The following is a 20,476-nucleotide window of genomic DNA, read 5'->3' on the forward strand; positions in this document are numbered from 1 at the left end:
GGTGAAAATGTCTATTTATATATGGAGAGACATCTCTTATTGTAGTCATTGAACCACTAAATTTAAGTGGCAATTATTAACTTCTATTTCATACACTGAAACAAAAGAACATTAATTGTGGACCCAAGATTTGCATAGTTAATGGAAAATACTGAACAATTTTAGCTTCTGAGTTCAGATAGAGGGTTTGGCAAAAAAAAAAAATCTATTTACTCTCTGATTCCTAAGCTTGTATAGTTTACAGTGAGAATTCTTATAAACAAAACAAAATTATCTCAATGCATTTAGCTCCTTGGTTCAGATAAAAATAATTTGAATAGCAAGGGTTATGTGTAGGCATGTTTGTAAACATACAAAGGAAGAAGGGGGAAGTATTGATCTGTATTCAGATTTATTCTGCAACCTATGTATGGTGAGAATAGTGCAACAATATCCTCATCTGTAAAATTAATAACACTGCCACTATTTTGTGATATCAAATAAGATGACTGTAAATATCTGAAAATTAAATACTATACTGAAACTTTAAAAAAATAATAGAGGGGCATATAGGGAAAAAAATACCTATTGCAAACTAATTTACAGTTAGTAGTATTTTAAGGTTCTTTCATTAGCTGTAACAAATGTACTATACCAATACTATGAGTCAACAATGGAGGGGTATGGGAGGATTTGAGTTTCCTTTTTTTGTCTGTATTTCTTTTCTAGAGTAATGAAAATGTTCTAAAAATTGAAAAAAAAATGAGCCAATAGATTCTTGTTGTTAAGCCAACACATTGTGTAGTATTTGTTTTAGCAGCTAGGAAACTAGGCAGGACATAAAAGTTTAAAAGTTTCTGCCCTTGTTTTAAGAAAGCAGTCCACACAATTTTCAGGGTCTTTGTTCATGGTCTGAGGGAAACTTGTCTTGTTACCTTGCATCTAGTACACAAATAGTCATAAATAAATGATGGTAGCCAATCACTTCTGAAATGGCTTGATACAAATTCTGCACAATAGGGAAGAGCAGTTCCCTGGCCACACCCCTCAGCACTCACCAGGCCTTCTGTGCCTGTGACTCCAGCTGCAGACTCTCTCTGGTATGCTTGGCTCATGGGTAGGGCAAGCCAGAAGTTCCCGGGAATTGATGTCTCTGAGAGCTTCTCTAAATTAATAGTGGATGGAGTTGGACGATAAAGGCCCCAGCTTCCTTGGTCCTTGAGTGGAGCCATTCTAAGGAATATTTCATATTATCTCCCAGACATACCTGGTAGGATTGAAAGCCAGGTGTCCAAAATGGCAAACTGCTCCTTAGCACTTTGTAATGCTTTCCTACACTTTCTAGACTCACATCCTCATTCTAGCCGATGACTCCTGGGATGTCCTTCCAAATAATTGGTTTTAATTCAGATCTTTTTCTCTGGGTATGCTTCTAGGTTAACTCAACATAAGATGTAGGGGTATTCCAAATTGGATGGAAATTTAGTAGAGACCCAATTAAGAAGGACAGACACAAGCACAGATTATCTTGAAGAGTGACTCTAGAAATGCTCTAGGCAAAGTGCACGAAAAAGAATAAATCACAAACAAGAAACTACTGATTCTACTTGTCAAACTCCCTATAAGCAAACCTCAGAGATATTGTGGGCTCATCTCCAGACCACCACAATAAAGCGAATATTGCAATAAAGTGAGTCACATGAATTTTTTGGTTTTCCATAACATATAAAAGTTATGTTTACACTATACTATAGTCTATTAAATGTACAATAGCATTATGTCTAAAAATTACAATGTACATACCTTAATTAAGAATACTTTATTTCTAAAAATTGCTAACAATTGTCCGAGCCTTCAGTGAGTCTTAATTTTTTTGCTGGTGAAGGGTCTTGCCTCGATGTTGATGGCTGTTGACTGATCAGTGTGGTGGTTCCTGAAGGTTGGGGTGACTGTGGCAATTTCTTAAAATAAGACAACAATGATGTTTGCCACTTTGATTGACCATTCCTTTCAGGAAAGATTTCTCTGTAGTATGCAATGCTGTTTGATAGCGTTTTTACCTACAGTATAACTGTTTTCAAAATTGGAGTCATTCTTCTCAAACTCCGCCACTGCTTTATCAATTAAGTTTATGTAATATTCTAAATCCTTTGTTGTCATGTCAATAGTGTTCACAGCATCTTCTCTAGGAGTAGATTCCACCTCAAGAAACCACTTTCTTTGCTCATCCATAAGAAGCAACTCCTCATCCATCTGAGTTTTACCATGAGATTGCAACAATTCAATCACATCTTCAGGCTCCACTTCTAATTCTAGTTATCTTGTTATTTCCATTATATCTGCAGCTATTTCCTCCACTGAAGTCTTGAATCCCTCAAAGTCATCCATGAGAATTGGTATTGACTTCTTCCAAACTTCTGTTAATGTTGATATTTTGACCTCCTCCCAGGAATAACAAATGTTCTTAATGGCATCTAGAATGGTGAATCCTTTCCAGAACACTTTCAATTTAATTTGCCCAGATCCACTATCTATGGCAGCTATAGCCTTATGAAATGTATTTCTTAAATAATAAGACTTGAAAGTTGGAGTTACCCCTGGTTCATGGATTGCATAATGGATATTGTGTTAGCAGGCATGAAAACAGCATTAATCTTGTATATCTCATTCAGAACTCTTGGGTGACCAGGTGCATTGTCAATGAGCAGCCATATTCTGAAAGGAATCTTTTTTCCTGAGCAATAGTTCTCAACAGTGAGCTTAAAATATTCAGTAAACCATGTTGTAAACAGATGTGTATCACCCAGGTTTGTTTTCCCATAGAGCATAGGCAGAGTCGATTTAGCATCATTCTTAAGGACTCTAGGATTTTTGTAATGTTAAATGAGCATTGGCTTTAGCTTACAGTCATCAACTGCATTAGCCCCTAATAAGCAAGTCAGCCTGTCCTTTGAAATTTTGAATCCAGTTATTGACTTCTCCTCTCTAACTATGAAAATCCTAGATGGCATCTTCTTCCAATAGAATACCATTTTGTCTGCATTGAAAATCTATTGTTGGGTGTAACCACCTTCAGCAATGATCTTAGCTAGATCTGGATAACTTGCTGCAGCTTCTGCATCAGCACATGCTGCTTCACCTTGCACTTCTATGTTATGGAAATGGCTTCTTTCCTTAAGTCTCCCTCATGAATCATCCTCTGCTAGCTTCAAATATTTCTTCTGCAGCTTCCGTACCTCTCTCAGCCTTCCTATAACTGAAGAAAGTTAGGGCCTAGTTCTGAATCAGACTTTGGCTTAAGAGACTGCTGTGGCTGGTTTGATCTATTTAGACCACTAAAACTTTCTCCAAATGATCAATCAGGCTGTTCCACTTGTCATTCATGTGTTCACTGGAGGAGCACTTTTAATTTCCTTTGAGAACTTTTCCTTTGCACTCACAACTTGGTCAACTGTTAGGTACAAGAGGCCTACCTTTCAGCCCTATCTTGGCTTCCCACATACCTTCCTCACTAAGCTTAATCATTTTTATTTTTATTTAAAATTAAAAAATAAAATAAAATAAAATAAAATGAGAGACATGCTACTCTTCCTTTCACTCAAACACTTGGAGGCCATTGTAGGGTTATTAATGGGCCAAATTTCAATACTGTTGTGTCACAGGGAAAAGCATGGCCCAAGGAGAGGAAGAGAGAAAGGGGAACAGCCAGTCAGTGGAGAAGTCAGAGCACATACAACATTCAGCAATAAAGCTCACCATCCTATATGGGTGCTGCTCATGTTGCCCCAAAACAATTAAAATTGATTGTTATAACACATATAATAGTAATCATCATAACACATATAATAGTAATGAAAAAGTTTGAAATATTCCAAGAATTACAAAAATGTGGCACAGAGACATGAAGTGAGAACATGCTGTTGGAAAAATGGTGCCGATAGACTTGCTCAACACAGGGGTTGCCACAAAGCTTCAATTTTAAAAAAATGCAATATTTGAAAAGCGCAATAAAATGAGGTATTCTGTATTTACTAATCAAAATTTGATGAATAATGTGATCCCTCAAATACTTTAATACTTAGAAGACAGTGTGCTGGAGGGTGGACACTGGTGTTTTTCTGCTGGATAGATACTTCTCTTGTGAAATCACACGCTAGCATTTTTATTTATATGTCAGTCTCTCTGGCAGCAATTGCTGATTTGAGGATCAGATTCTGGAACTGCCACCTCAGATGGCACTGTCCTGGCAGGCAGGCAGATTTCTATTATATACTTATCATTTCCCTCAACAATTCTCATTATGCTATCAAAACCATGCACTCTTCTTCAAGAAATACAGGGATTTCCTGGCATCATATTCAAGGAGAAATTAATTTCTTTGTTTGTTAATAATTGGCTCTAGATGACATAATAGTCAATCTTCAAAATTCCATAAGATCTGAGAGCATATACAGCTGTGGCTGACTGAAAGTGTTTCTGTTGGAGCAAAGCTAAAGAGGTGACGGTGATAGCCTTCTTTGACTAGAAGCAGCAATTCTCAACCAGGGTCCAAAGCCCCCATGGGGAACTCTGTAGATTTCATGAGAGTTTCTTCCAACCTCCCTTGCAAACCACACATTGCCTGAAGACTGCATAAGTAGATCTCACAGAGATATGCATTACTGGTTTTCACAGCTTAAGTAAGTGGTTTTTTGATTAATAAACCAAAATTTCAGTATATGGTACTTTTGAACCCTTGCTGCTTGCTGGTTTTTCGGTCTTGATATATTTTCTCAATTAATGGATGCTAAATAGAATCTGTCATTCAGAAGGCTTTGATAATTTTTTTTAGGCTAATAAGGGATCCTCATGAAAGGATTAAAGATCTTAAAAGATTAGACAACCAGGTGGGCAGCAGGCCCCTCTGAATCTTTTCCTTCAGCACCCACTTTCTTAACTGGTTTTTGAAAGGTGTTATAGAGGGATTAGTGAGTTCAATGGTGCCTTCTCCAGTGGTCCTTGAATTTAAATGTTCTGAGTATTTGCCTAACACAGATCCCTGTACTAGAGGGTAAGGTTGATTCTTGTCAGGGAAATCCTAAATCTGACTGACATTCTTCCCTGGGTGGGACCTGTTTTATGAGCTGTGCATGTAGCACAAGGACAAAGGCAAGAGAAACTGATGAAGACAAGGTGATTTCCCTGTAAGATATGGAAGAAGGGAGTTCAACTCCAGGAGGCAGCTTTGGTTCCACCATGGTGTCTCCAGTTGATTTCTCCAGGGAGCTAGTCCTGCGTACTCAATGAAAACCTAGTTCTAAAAGCCTACAGGTGCAAACATATGCCATGAATATGCCTAGAATTCAGAGGAAATAAGGATATTTCTCATTAGTATAGGGCTTTACACCTTCACATGCATTCTCTCTTGATACTCTCAGCAACACTGTGAGATGGGAAGGGTAAGGATTGTTCCATAGTACAGGTAAGATAAGGACTCTGTCTTACAGACAATGCCACTTAGCTCACATGTGGCAGAATCATGACCACGACCTGAGCCTCTATGAAACCAACCTAGAAGATAATTTCAAGTCCAACATAAAATAATGGCTGTTGCCTTTTGGGAATCACAAAATATTTATCTAGTTCAAAATTTATACTCACATTATATTCTCCTAAATGCCTTTAAAAGAGCACTTTATATTACATAATTTGTGATATGCAACAAGACCTATAGGGAAGCCAGAAGTACTAAGTGGAAAGATAATATTTAATAGCAAATAAAATAATTTTTAATGCTTGAATTCTCATTATTTAGTATCATTTTGAAGATGTTTCTATGTACAAAATAATTTCTCTAGAGTGTTCCATTTCTTTATCACCACTGTTCCCTGAGGCATTATTATCTCATTTGCAAGATGGGAAACAGTCTAAGAGAGGTTAAGTAACTTGACCAAAGTTACCCGGCTAGAAAACTGGCAGGGGTGGGGTATGAAATTTGCCTCTCTGACATTTTCTCTTATTCTTAATTTTCTCCCTGATGCCTAAATATTTCTGTCAAGATAATCTATGTGATCCAGGGTCATTATTTATCCTTTGCCTTCTATTCTCTAGAACATAAATGTTTAGGATCCTGAACTGCCAATTCTCAGTTCATTTCACCACACCTCTTGAAGTATTATGTGAATTATTCCAACAGATCTTAGACAAAGGGGAGGATGAGACTGGACCTACTTATCAAGCCCTTCTCTCTCGCCCACTAAATATCTCATTACCATCAACCAGCCGGATGTCAGCATGTCACACATTATTCCAAGAGCAGAGCAAAAGCCCTCTCAGGTCGGCAGATAATCAAGAAACAGTGTTATGAGAGTTGACATCTTATGAATAATTATTTTAAAAATCTGTTCATTTCTGTTCCTTCAACTCCAGATGAGCAAGTTGGTTACACCAAGTTGCTCAAACTATGACGAGAACATCACTTAAATAAGGTACCAGTTGCCCTTATTTTTTTTTTAGAGAAAGTTTATTTGAGGATTATATTGTGAGAGTTAAAGAAAGAGTATAAACCTATGTTATCTGAGATAACTCCTCTTGGAACGCCTCTTAGAGTTGTTGAGCTCCAATTTTCTTCCTGTTTCACAAGTGTTTATTTGTATAAAGTTTTTGTTGTTTGGATGGCAAATGGTAGAAAGTTGATAGTCACCAGAGAATGTGAACATAATAAAATTTTAAACTCATCATAATTTGAGGGGCATTTAACTAAATTTTGGGGTAGAAGACTTTGGGAAGAGTGAGGGATTGGCTAATGACTTCCAAAAGTATTGTTCTAGTTGGAGTTCTCAGAGAATGTGGGATTCGTGCCCGCCAACTTGTCAAGGTGGGAAGGGAGACTGTGTGTGGTTTCCTGCCTCTGCGATGCTGTACATGAGTTCCTGCCTTGGGCATGTAGACTCTCTCCTCCAAAAGCTACTTCACAGAGCTGCTGTTTGAATTAAAATGAATACTTTGATTACCTGGATGCAAAAATCTCCATTTGGTATAAGATGCACCACCTTGGGGAGAAAATGAAAAAGCGTCACATAATATGTATGCATTGATTGTAATTCATCTTATTTCAGAAACATAAAATATGAAAAAAATCAATAAAAATACATTTGTTACTGTGTGGCCTGAAGACCACTTATACAAGCAGATTCCTGGGCCCAACCACAGAATTGGGGCTGGGGGTCCCTGGACTCTTTCCTTAAAGAACCTGTTTAGGCATAATCTACACTCACACAGAGGACCTGCAGCTTGGGACAAATTAAGTTAACTCCTCCAAACACATTTTAAACCCACGATTAATTAAGCATAAAAACCAATGGGGAAGAATCCATAGAATGTACACACTGATGGGAGAATGTGGAAGGTGGGCAGTGAGTGCATTGCTTTGCTCTTGGCCTGGGGTGGTGACTCATAAATCCTTGCATTTTTAAAGGATAGCTGCAGTGGAAGGCAATTTAAGCCTGGTGATCAGGGGCCACCAATACCCATTTGGTGACCCCAGCACCATCATTTATCCTCCTTGAACTCCAGTTTCCCCTTTCGGCCTGTGAGCTATTGTTTGATCGCCATGACATTGCAATGAGAAAGTGGGGAACTCAGGAAACTGGATCTCTAAAGAGTTAAGTGCCTCATCTAAGATCACATAGCTAGGAAACGGCAGAAGGAGGGCTGGAACCCAGGCCTTAGGAGTGCGAGCCCAGTGTGGTTTATTCTGCATTATTACAAAGTCTGTGTATTTAGTGATTCAGGCGTTCTTCAGTAGGTTGAAAGGAGAAACTGCTGGGCCTGGGGTGACCAACCATCCCAGTTGGTTGAGGTCAAGCGTTTTCCAGGATGTGGGACTTTCAGATTTAAACCCAGGAAAATCCTGGGCAAACCAGGATGAGTTGGTCATCTGAGCCAGATCATCATTTTTTTGCAATGGTTCTCAACTGTGGCTGCAGAATAGAATCCCCTGAATAGCTTTAAAATGCTGATGCCAAGGCCCTACCTCAGAAAATTGAATCTGAATCTCTGGTGGCTATCTATATTATTATTAAAAAATTTTTAATCTCTGAAGGTGTTTTGATGCATAATAAAAATTGAGAACCAGTGATTTAGAATACAGTATTACCTTCTTCCTTCAGACCACATGAAAGGGATAACCTTATGTAATGAGGAGCCCAGTAGCTCTAAGAGGAGTTCCAAGGAGACTTATCTCAGATAACATAGCTTTATACTCTTTCTTTAGACCATAACTTTAATCCTGGAATAGGTAAGAAAAAGAAATGTTCTAACAGGAGATGCAAGCTTAGGAGGTAGCTCTCTGGGGCTGGGATTACTTGTTCACAATAGAGTTGGGAAAAGTGGCTCCACAAAGTCTTATTGAAAGTCATATCAGAGGAGGTTGCTTTTCTCAAGGATGTAATAGCTGGGGAGAGCCCTCAATTGACTAAACCAACCAATTGCAGTGCTGAGGGGAACTCCAAGGACCATGGTGCCAGCTACAGCCCTGGGACATGTGTGGGGAGGCAGATGCTGCTTCTGGAAAACCATCTTCCACAGGTTGGCATCCAGTCCCCTTGGCTCATCTCGAGGAGGGGGAGAGTGCAGCCTGTGTTGGGTGATGAAATTAAGTGCTGTGGGGTAGGATTTGTCTTCTAGCTACTGAATAACATAAGTGCATTCTGAGAGGTTTCATGGAGTTGGAATTTTTTATTTTTTAGGAATTAAAGATTTTGGAAAACCTCAAAGTAAAATCTTAGGAGAAAAGAAAAAAAAATCATTCCTGAATTAAGTTTTAAATAAAATAGAGAACATCACTTAATGATTACAATACTTGGCATGCCTGGCTTTTCCTGATCCTGTGGCATTCTGCACTGAAGTTGTATTTTGAGAACAGGCCAAAGTTGTACTTTTCTGAACAGCCCAGAGTTGATAGTAGCTTCATACCTATGTATTTAAAACTGCACAACAGAGTTAACCTGTACTTATTCTGTGAAATGATTTGATCCACACTAAGTTACAGTGGTCAAAAATGCCCCTTCAGAGTAGAATTTGAATTGGTTTGTGTATTTTTATATTTTGTTTTTATAAATGTGAAAACAATAGCACTGAACAAAATTTTGAATAAAAAAATTTCACTGTTTCCTAATATTCATTTTCTTTTATTGTATTTCCACATCCATCTTATTTTTTATTTTTATTAGAGAACTTGCAGGTTTCCAGAAAAATCATGCAGAAAATAAAAAGTTCCCATATACTACCCCCACTCTCACAGTTTTCCCTATTACTAATAATTTGCATTAGTGTGGTAACTTTCTTACAATTGATTAAACAATACGATTATAATTATATTATTAAAAATAGTCCATAGTTTACATTAAGGTTCACCATTTGTGTTATACGGTTCTATGGCTCTATCTTTCTTAAATGTTTTATTCTAGAAGCATATATATGACCTAAAATTTTCCCTTCAACAACATTCGAGCATATAATTGAGTGATGTAACTGTATTCACAATATTGTGCTACCAACACCACCATCCGTTACCACAGCTTTTCCATCACCTCAAACAGAAACTCTGTACCAATTAGGTATTAACTCTTGATTCCCTACCCCCACCCCAGGGCCTGGTAACCTGTATTATGGTTCTGACACTATGAATTTGTTTATTCTAATTATTTCATGTTAGTGAGATCACATAATATGTGTTCTTGTGTGTTTGTCTTATTTCATTCAACATGATGTCTTCGAAATTCATCCATGTTGTTGCATGTATCAGAACTTCATTCCTTTCTATGGCTGAATAATATTCCATTATATGGATATGTCACATTTTGTTTATCTGTCCATCTGTTGATGGGCACTTGGATTGCTTCCATCTTTCGGCAGCTGTGAATAAAGCTGCTATGAACATTGGTGTGCAAATATCTTGAGTTCCTATTTTCAGTTCTTTTGGGTATATAGCCAGAGGTGGGAGTCAGGTCACATGGCAACTCTGTATCTAACTTTCTAAGGAACTTCCAAACTGTTTTCCAGGTAGCTGCCATTTTACATCCTGATCAACAGTGAATGAGTTCTCCTATTATGCCACATCCTTTCCAACACTTATTATTTTGCCTTTTTTTTAAGAAAACAGTAGCCATTGTAGTAGATGTGAAACAGTATCTCATTGGGGTTTTGATTTGCATTTCCCTAAAGGCATCTTTTCATGTGCTTATTGGCCATTGGTATATCCTCCTTGGAGAAATATCTATTCAAATCTTTTGCCCATTTTTTAATTGGGTTGTTAGTCTTTGTGTTGTTGAATTTCAAGATTCTTTTATATATTCTGTATATTAAACCTTTATTGGATATGTGGTCTCCAAAATATTTTCTTCCATTCTGCAGATTGTCTTTTCACTTTCATGATGAAATCCTTTAATACACAAAGGTTTTAATTATAATGAAGTCCATTTATCTCTGTTTTCTTTTGTTGCTTGTGTTTTTGGTGTAAAATCTAAGAAAAACTGGATCTGAAGAAGTGTCCCTATGTTTTCTTCTGGAGTTTATAGTTTTGGTTCTTATAGATCTTTGATCTTCTTTAATTTTTGTTTAAGGTGTGAGTAAGGGTCCACCTTTATTTTTTTGCATATGGATATCCAGTTTTCCTAGCACTATTTAGTGAAGAGATTATTATTTCTCCATCAAGTTGGGAATTGGCACCCTTGTCAAAAATTAATTGGCCTATATAGATGTGAGGGTTTATTCAGTTTGGTTCCATTTGTCTATATGTCTGTCCTTATGCAGGTACTCCGCTGCTTTGATTACTGTAGCTTTGTAATAAGTTTTAAAACTAGGAAGTGTGAGTCCTCCAATTTTGTTTTTCTTTTTCAAGATGGTTTTGGCTATTTGGAGATCCTTACTCTTCCATATAAACTTGATGATTGAATTTTGCATTTCTGCTGAGAAAGGTGATAGAATTTTGATTGGGATTATATTGAGTCTGTAAATTGCTTTGAGTAGAACTGGCATCTTAACAATATTTAATCTTCCAATCCATGAACATGGAATGTTCTTCCATTTATTTAGTTCTTTTTAAACTTCTTTTACCAATGTTTTGTACTTTTCTGCATATAAGATATATCCTAGGTTAATTTTATTCCTAGATAGTTGATTATTTTATTTGCTATTGTAAATGGAATTTTCTTCTTGATTTTCTCTTCAGGTAGTTCATCACAAGTGTATAAAAACACTAGCGATTTTTGCTCTTGTATCCTGCCACATTGCTGAATTAATTTATTAGGTCTAGGAGCTCTGTTGTGGATTTTTCTGTATATAGGATCATGTCATCTGCAAATAGGGAAAGTTTTATTTATTCCTTTCCAATTTGGATGTATTTTATTTCTTTTTTCTTCTCTGATTTCGCTAGCCAGAAATGATAGTACAATGTTGAATAACACTTGTGACAGTGAGTATTCTTGACTTGTTCCTAATCTTAGAGGGAAAGTTTTCATCTTTCACCTTTGAGTATGATGTTAGTTGTGGTTTTTCACATATGCCTTTTATCATATTGGGAAGTTACCTTCAATTCCTTGTTTTCCGAGGATTTTTTTTTTTTTTTTAGTAAAAAAGGGATGCTGGATTTTGTCAAATGCCTTTTCTGTGTCATTGGAGATGATCATGTGATTTTCCCCCTTCATTTCACTAATGTGGAGTATTGCATTAATTGATTTTCTTATGGTGAACCACCCTTGCATATTTGGGATAAACCCAACTTGATCATAGTATATAAATCTTTTAATGTGCTGCTGGATTTGGTTTGCCAGTATTTTGTCTAGGGGTTTTGCATGTGTATTCATAAAGGAAACTGGTCTGCAATTTTCTTTTCTTGTAGTATCTGTACCTGGGTATTAAGGTGATGTTGGCCTTATAGAATGAGTTAGGAAGTGTTCCTCCTCATCAATTTTTTTGGAAGAATTTGAATAGGATTGGTGTTAATTCTACATGGAATGCTTAGTAACATTTACCAGTGAAGCCATCTGGGCCTGGGATTTTCTTTGTTGGGAGATTTTTGATTATTGATTCAATCTCTTTACTAGTAATTGGTCTGCTGAGACCTTCTATTTCTTCTTAAGACAGTATAGGCAGTTTGTATGTTCTAGGAATATGCTCATTTCATTTAAATTATCTAATTTGTTGGCATACAGTTGTTCATAGTATCCTCTTATAGTTCTTCTTATTTCTGGTGGGGTCAGTGGCAATATCACCCCATTCATTTCTGGTTTAATTATTTATGTCCTCTCTTTTTCTTTGACATAATAGCTAGAAATTTGTTGATTTCATTGATCTTTTCAAACAATCAATGTTTGGTTTCATTGATTCTCTCTATTGTATTTTTATTCTCTATTTCATTTGTCTCCACTCTAATCTTTGTAATTTCCTTCCTTCTGCTCACTTTGGGTTTACTTTACTCGTCTTTTTCTAGATCCCCCAGTTGTGATGTTAGGCCTCTGATTTTAAATCTTTCTTCTTTTTTATATCAGCATTTAGAGCTATCAGTTTCCCTCTCAGCACCACCTTTGCTACATCTCATAAATTTTGGTATATTGGATTTTCATTTTCATTTACCTAAAGATATTTCCTAATTTCCCCTGTGACTGCTTCTTTGACTTGCCAGTTGTTTAAGAGTACATTGTTTATGTATTTAAATATTTCTGTATTTCCCAATTCTCTCTCTGTTATTGATTTCTATCTTCAATCCGTTTAGGTCAGAAAAGATACATTGTACTTACTGATACTTTTTTTTTTAACCTATCCTGAAGAATGATCCATGTGCACCAGAAAAGAATGTGTATTCTGCTTCTGTTAGGTGAAGTATAATATACATGTCTCTTAGGTTTAGGTGGTTTATAATATTGTTCAAGTCTTCTATTTCCTCATTGGTCTTCTGCCTAGATGTTCTATCCATTATTGAAAGTGGTATATTGAAGTCTCTTACTATTAATATAGAATTGTCTATTTTTCCCTTCAAATCTATCAATATTTGCTTCATATATGTTGTGGCTCTGCCAATTGGTGCCTTTATATTTATAATTGTTATGTCTTCTTGTTAAATCGATCCCTCTATCAGTACATAGTGACCTTCTTTGTCCCTCGTAACAGTTTTTGACTTCCAGTCAATTTTATCTGACATTGATATAGCTGCTGTAGCTCTCTTTTGGTTAATATTTGCATGATATGTTTTTCCATCTTTTCACTTTCAACCTAATTGTGGTTTTAAATTTAAGGAGAGTCTCTTGTAAATAGCATATTGTTGGTCATGCTTTTTAACCCATTCTACCAATTCTGCCTTTTGACAGAGTTTAATACATTTATATTTACTATAACTACTGATAATGAAGGATTTTCTTCTGCCATTTTGCTATATGGCCTTTGTAAGTCTTATACCTTTATTGTTCCTCAATTCTTCCATTAATGCCTACTTTTTAATTTATTTGATCTTTTTTTGTAGTATACTATTTTGAGTCCCTTTTCATTTCCTTCTGTATATATTTTCAGAGATTTTCTTTGTGGTTACTGTAGGGCTGAAATTTAACAACCTAAATCTATAACAATCATGTTTGATATGATACCAACTTAAGTTCAGTGGCATATATATAGTAGCATATACTCGTCCTATACTCCTGCTTCCTCCCTGTTATGTCGTACTTGTTACAAATTATATCTTTATACATTGTATGCCTAAAACTGTAGATTTACCATTGCTTTTTATGTCTTTGCATTTTAGAACCTGTAAGAAGTAAAAACCGGAGTAACATACCGAAAATTACAATATAATAGTACTGACATTTATATTAACCCATATGGTTACCTTTACTGGAAGTCTTTGCTTCTTTATGCTGTTTCAATCTAATGTCTAGTGCTCATTCCTTTAAGTCTGAAGAATTCCTTTAGCCTACTTTTAGGGCAGGTCTGATGGTAATGAACTCCCTCAGTTTTTGTTTATCTGGGAATGTCTTAATCTCTCATTTTTGAAAGACAGCCTCACTGTGTATAAAATTTTTGTTTGGCAATTGTTTTCTTTCAGCATTTTAAATATTTCACCCCACTGCCTTCTTTCCTCCATGGTTTCTGATGAGAAATCATCACTTTGTAATATTGGAACTTCTTTGTACATGATGTGCTGCTTTCCTGTTGCAGCTCTCGAAAGTCACTCTTTGTCCCTGAAGTTTGGCAGTTTGACTGCTGTGTATCTGAGCACGGTTCTCTTTCAGTTTATCCTGTTTGGGGTTCATTGGACTTCTTGAATATGCATATTTGTCTTTCATTTATTTTGGAATTTTTCTGCCATCATTTCTTTGAATATTCCTTCTGCTCCTTTCTTCCTCTCAGAACTTGCCCTGCAAGTCATTTTCACTTTCCTATGAGGGTTTGGAGGCAAAAATGAGACAGAGTCTTGCTTTGGGCTATTTGTTTTTGTTTGTGCTTTTAAATAAGTCTGTGGAGATATGATATTTTCTGGAACATCATTCCAGTATCTATTCTCCACCTTTGTGGTAGTAGGTGGAACTTGTGTTGCTCAAATGGCATTTGTGTTTCTAACGGTGGCAGCTTCTTAATCCTGGGTCTCAGCTGCAGTGGTACATTTTTCCGACGGTGGCAGATGTAGCAGCAATGTTAAGGGCCAGTTCTGAGATGTTTCAGGAATTATTCCTAAAGCTCCAGCTCCTACAGAATGTCTAGGAATTAGTAAGTATTTAATTCTCTGTGTTAAATCCTTTCTGTTTAAAATATCTGAAGTGGATTCTGTTTTCTACATTGAATTCTATACCAACTGGAAAAGTGTTTTCAGAAAAATAAAACCAATGGGTTAATGTGTTTGTTATAAGAATTATTGGATCAGTAGGGGGAGAAAGACCCAGAAATAGAAAAATGGAGAGAAAAGAACATTAATAAAATGAACAACTAGTGCACACAGAGGACATGCAAATAGGATGGAAGCACCTCAAATGCATCTCTTTTTAGGAATTCCCCACAGGCAGATTCACCCAAGAGATCGTGGCAAAGCAGCTATGTTTGTATAATGTAAACCCATTCCCTTGCCAACAAATTTTTAGCTGACCTATAAGTCTCTTTCTCAGGAATTTGACATTGGAGATAAAACCCCTTTGCTATTTTTTCAGATAGCTGTAATGAAGACAGGTAAAACTTTGCCTGTGGACTGAGAAACTGAGAAAGCTTGGTCTGTAAAGGGAAAAAAATTAGCAAAGGAACTTAATTTTTTGCTTAAAAAATTAAACAAAAGAAGTAGAGACAAAAGAGGTGGAGAGAATGAGAAAGAGCCCCTGGTTTGGGTTTGTTTCTGAGGGCCAGGAAAAAATTTCCTATTTTGTTTATGCTTAGTTTGTTTTGGTTACTTGCAAATAATAGTAACTATAATCCTAACCATATCTTTGCAAGAACAGAAAATGGACTCAGAGATCATTCATTCAGCAAATATTTATTGGCCATCTTTTACAAAGAAATTGAGGAATATGGCTTTGAATAAGATCAAGCCTTCAGCCTCCTAGAGTTTACAGTTGATTAGGAAAACATGTTGAACAAGAAATTACAAGGAAGTATAAGTTTCCTCAAGAGTGCCCACCAGGATTGATGAATCCTTATTAAGTTCATATGAAATAGATGGCCAGTCAGAATAATAAGTTATTAATTTTTGGTCTGGGGAATCTCTTTTAAGTATTTGTGATGCATTTGTCCTCCCTTTGGTCAGAACATCCTTTTTCTTTTTTGATCAAGTGCCTGGAAGTAAAGAACTTTCATGATGGAAGGATGGAGAACCAAACAGCCGAATCTATGAGAACTGACCCTGTGTCAAAGACACAAAGTGTGACTTTGGGCAAGTCACACAAGGTTTCCTATTTACTCTGGACATGGATGAGCATCCTTTCACCCAGTGACAAGTTATTATGTGGCTCAATAGCTGAAGCCAGAATCATGTGGACATTCAAAAAATTTAATAGTGCTTATACATATACCCATGATTCCTCCTGTATGGTACTTCTTTGTTTTCAAAATCTACAGCTAGACGTATTTATCGTCATTTTCTTCAATGAGATCTCACAGTAAGGAAATTATGGAGAGGGGTCAAAATATGGTTGAATGGTTACACCTTCTTGGTGTTTCAAATATTCATGGTTCTTTAAAGATGCTAGAAAACTTCAGGTGACTTCCAGGCCTGGCTACCAGCTGGCTAAACATTGACCTGTTATGAGCTGAGGACTCTAATATTTGGGCAGTGTGCATCCAGGAGAAACACATCTGTAATCAGGTTCACACTGACATCCTGACCGATGTTTCCAAGCTGCGTGAATTTAGTGTCTTCCCCTTTCTACGCCTCATTTTCCTTATCTGTAAAATGTTATGTTCCAACTCTATCTTATGATTCCCTGTTTACCAAGAGATGACAAGAAGAATATAAATTTAAAGCACTAACAGAAGATGGAAGGAGAGCATTTTGTGCAAAGTTGAATTGCCTGCAGACCGTGAATTGCTGTGAAACCCTGAACCTGAGTAAGCGGAAGATGAGCCAGGCCTAGCTCACACCAACAGATATGTTATAGCCAGAGGATGCTTCACCCTGGTTAAATACCAGATGAATTAAAGGCCATTGCCAGGAGCTGTGAAGAATGTCACTGGGATGCCACCTGATTGCCTGGTGAGTGCTGTGAGTGAAGGATGTCGGCTCCTCCGTGGGAAGGTCAGCTGCGTTTCCAAAGATGCAGCTGCGTGGTTTGGCTGGAGGCAACCACAGACACACAGGTGCTGGGAAATGTCTCTTTCTTGCACTGTGCACTGGGACAGGCCAACTCTGTGCTGTCAGATGAAGTGTAGCATTGGCAGCCTAGGCCACGATGGGAAGAAGAGAGAATCTGGGGCAGGCAACGGGCTCTGGAAAGCAGAGAGTGAGCCTATGTTTGAACTTTTTTTTTTGGCATGATACGCCTATGATTGCCCTGTCATCCTGCTTGCTAGTTTTTATTCTGAGCTTTATTAAATAAAGATGTGTGTGTGTGTATGTGTGTGTGTGTGTGTGTGTGCGTGTGGATGGGTGGATGGATAGATAGATAGATACTATCCAAATACCCAAATCAGGGGGTTTCAAATTGTGTTCCTTGTAATCCTTGGGAGGGGATCTGTGCATTGCCTCAGACCTATGAGAGGGGCAAACAGGTGAGCTCAAGGCTCCTTACCTCTCTTGAACCAGAGAAGTTCTATTTTTGCTATTTCAATTTTCAAGCATCTACATCAAATGTTGAATAAGAAAGACTCCATTGTTTAAAATAAATCAATAAGTAAAATTTAAGACCACTAGGTCAGGCTGCTCAAACTTCAATGAGCCTACGAATCACCTGGAGATTTTGTTTTAATGCAGATCCTGATCCAGTAGGTCTGGGGTGGACCTGAGATTCCGCATCTCCACAAACTCCCAGGTGGCGCCGAGACTGCAGGACCATGGGCCACACTTTGCAGAGCAAGGAACTAGATGACCTTTCTAGATGATCATCTCAAGGATCCCACATCACTCAGAATTTTTCCTTCCTGTGCCCACTTTCCCTCTCTCTCTTTCTGAATTTACTTTGGAATATCCATTTCCTTAATTTTTATTTTTAAACAGCTTTAATGAGTGAGATATAATTCGCATACCATACAATTCACACATTTGAAGTGTACAATTCGGTGGGTTTTAGTATAGTCAGAGAGTTGTATAATCTCACCACCATCTAATTTTAGAACCTTTTTCATCAGCTCTAAAAGAAACCCTGTAACCACTAGCAGTCACTCCCCACACCCCACTCCTCCCAGTCCCTGGAAACCACTAATCTACTTTCTGTCTCTATGGATTTGCCTATTGTAGATATTTCCTATAAATGGAATCATTCAATATGTGGCCTCCTGTGACTGTCTTCTTTTACTTATCGTGCTTTTGGGGTCCATCTATGCTGTAGCCTGGATCATAGACTGCCCACCCTTTGCAGTCCTTTTCAGCCTACCTTAAGACTTACCAGAGGCCCGGTGAGGATCAGGCATCATTAATTGTTATATCTCCAGCCCTGAGAACAGTGCCTGATTTCTAATTAAGTGTGCCAGAAACAGGTGCTGAGTGACTGCATGAAATGCAATGCTAGCTTAGCTACAGATCCTAGAGAGCACATTCAAGGGATATAGACAGAAAGAGGTGGCCAAGAGGTTTTGGCACATGTATAGGGAGTGGTGGGGGTGAGGTGACTGTGGTTGTTAATACTGTAATGTTGCTATCAAGTGGGACTGAGAAGCATGACTAAGTGGCTTTCCAGTGCACACAATAAACTCAGTTGTCACTAACCTTTACCGGGACTACATTTTCAGAGCACTTGGTCTAACATTAGAGCTATTCCAAGAAGGTCAAGTTAATTTATGTATTTCAGTTTAATTTATGCATTGATTATTGGAAGCCACTTCAGTTTTAGGGGCCCTTTATGGCAGTTTTAGGAAATTTGGAATGAATGGCATGAAAACTTTCTGGAAATTGTGGTAACCGAATTCAATTCAGTTATAGTCAGCAAGCCGCTAATGCGCACCTACTATGCAAAAAGTATTGTGGATATAAAGAAGAATCAGACATCTTTCCTTTAAGAAGTTTGCAGTTTAACCAGTGCTCCTTAAACTTTTAAAAAATAATCCTTGAAATATTTAATACATCTTTGAAAAAGGAGAGTTTTATCCATTTCTAGTATGAGAGATGGAGAAAATCCTCTTGAATATTGGTTTGAAACCTGTTTCCACCCTTTTTCTTACAGAAATCAGAAGCTGCAGATATACAAATAATATCATTTCACATTTAAACACGAAAATAAGGGATTGAAACACGGGAATATTAATCAGAAAACCTGATTGCAAATTATAGCTGCCTTCAAATACGTCCCTTTCCAATTTCTTCTCTACCCCCAGTAAGGTAATATTTCTTTATGCAAAACTAATATCACTCAACTGCTTAAAATCCCTCCATAACCTATTGACTTTCACATAACCACCTCTTCATTTATGCAATGGTAACAAAACAAGCCAGCTAGCTATATGTTTCTCAGAAGACATACCAGAAACCAAATGACATAGAACAGTTTCAAAATAAAAGGATGAACAGAAACATACCCTGAAATACTAACAAAAGATACCATATGTACAATATTAAAAACAGAGTAAATCGAATTTAAGTAAAAAAAAAAAAATTACATCTTTATTGAGATATAATTCATATTACATGAAATTCAATCTTCTTTTCCCCAAACACTCCCCTTTTCCACCTCCTCACTCCATCCCCTGGGAACCTCTAACCTACCTTTTGTCTGTGAATTCACTATTTCTAGTCACCTCATAAGTGATATCAATACAATATTTATCCTTATGTGTCTTGTTTATTTCACTGAGCATTTTCAAGTTTCTTCCATGTTGCATAATGTCTCACAGCTCCAGTCTTTCTTATGGCTGAATAATATTTCATTTTGTGTATGTTACACATTTTGTTTATCCATTCATTTGTTGACGGACATTTGGGTTGTTCCAATTTCTCTGCAACCTTTCCAACACTTGTTATTTTCATTTTTTTAATTTTTTTTAATAATAGCTATCCTTGTGGGTGTGAAGTGGCATCTCATTGTGGTTTTGACCTGCATTTTCTTAATGGCTAAAGATGTTGAGCATTTTTTTCATACATTTATTGGTCATTTGTATACCTTCTTTGGAGAAATGTCTATTTGAATCCTTTGCCCATTTTTAACTGAGTTGTTTGTCTTTTCGCTTATGCATTTTAAAAGATATCAGTATCATCAAAGTGATCTACAGATTCAATGCAATTCTTACCAGAATTCTAGCAGTCTTTTTTGTGGAAATGGAAAACACAATCCTAGAATTATTGTGGAACTGCAAGAGGCCCCTAACAGCTGAAACAATTTGATAAAAGAACAAGTTTGGAGGACTCACACTCTCCAATTTCAAATTGTACTACAAAGCCACAGTATGAAAATGGCATGGTACTGACATATGATAGACAAATAGACTAATGGAGCAGGATTGAAAGTCCAGAAATAGGCCTACATATCTATGGTCAGTTGATTTTTGACAAGGGTGCTAAGTACATGCAATGAGAAAAAAATAGTTTCTTCAACAAATGGTGCTGGGAAAACTGGATATCCACATGCAAAATAATGAAGTTAGACCCCTACCTCACACCATATACACCAATTAACTCAAAATGGATCAAGGACCTAAACGAAATAGCTAAAACTATAAAACTCTTAGGAGATAACATAGGAGCAAGTCTTTGAGACCTGGACTTCAGCAGTTTATTCTTAGATATGACATCAAAAGCATGAGCAACAAAAGAAACAATAGATAAATCTGACTTCATCAAAATTAAAAACTTTTGTGAATCAAAGGAAATTATCAGAAAAGTGAAAAGACAACCTATAAATGG

General features: G+C 36.9%; 1 long non-coding RNA gene across 1 annotated transcript in view; it reads left to right on the top strand.

The window, feature by feature from the left end:
* The window catches only part of LOC119541860, a 39,040-nt gene extending 19,462 nt beyond the window's left edge, over positions 1–19,578 (top strand). The window contains exon 5 of the long non-coding RNA XR_005218367.1: positions 17,399–19,578. This is a non-coding gene — a long non-coding RNA (uncharacterized LOC119541860). The remainder of the gene's footprint in view (positions 1–17,398) is intronic.
* Positions 19,579–20,476: the final 898 nt, after the last annotated feature.

This window comes from Choloepus didactylus, chromosome 1 (assembly GCF_015220235.1).
Source record: "Choloepus didactylus isolate mChoDid1 chromosome 1, mChoDid1.pri, whole genome shotgun sequence".
Lineage (NCBI taxonomy): Eukaryota > Metazoa > Chordata > Mammalia > Pilosa > Megalonychidae > Choloepus > Choloepus didactylus.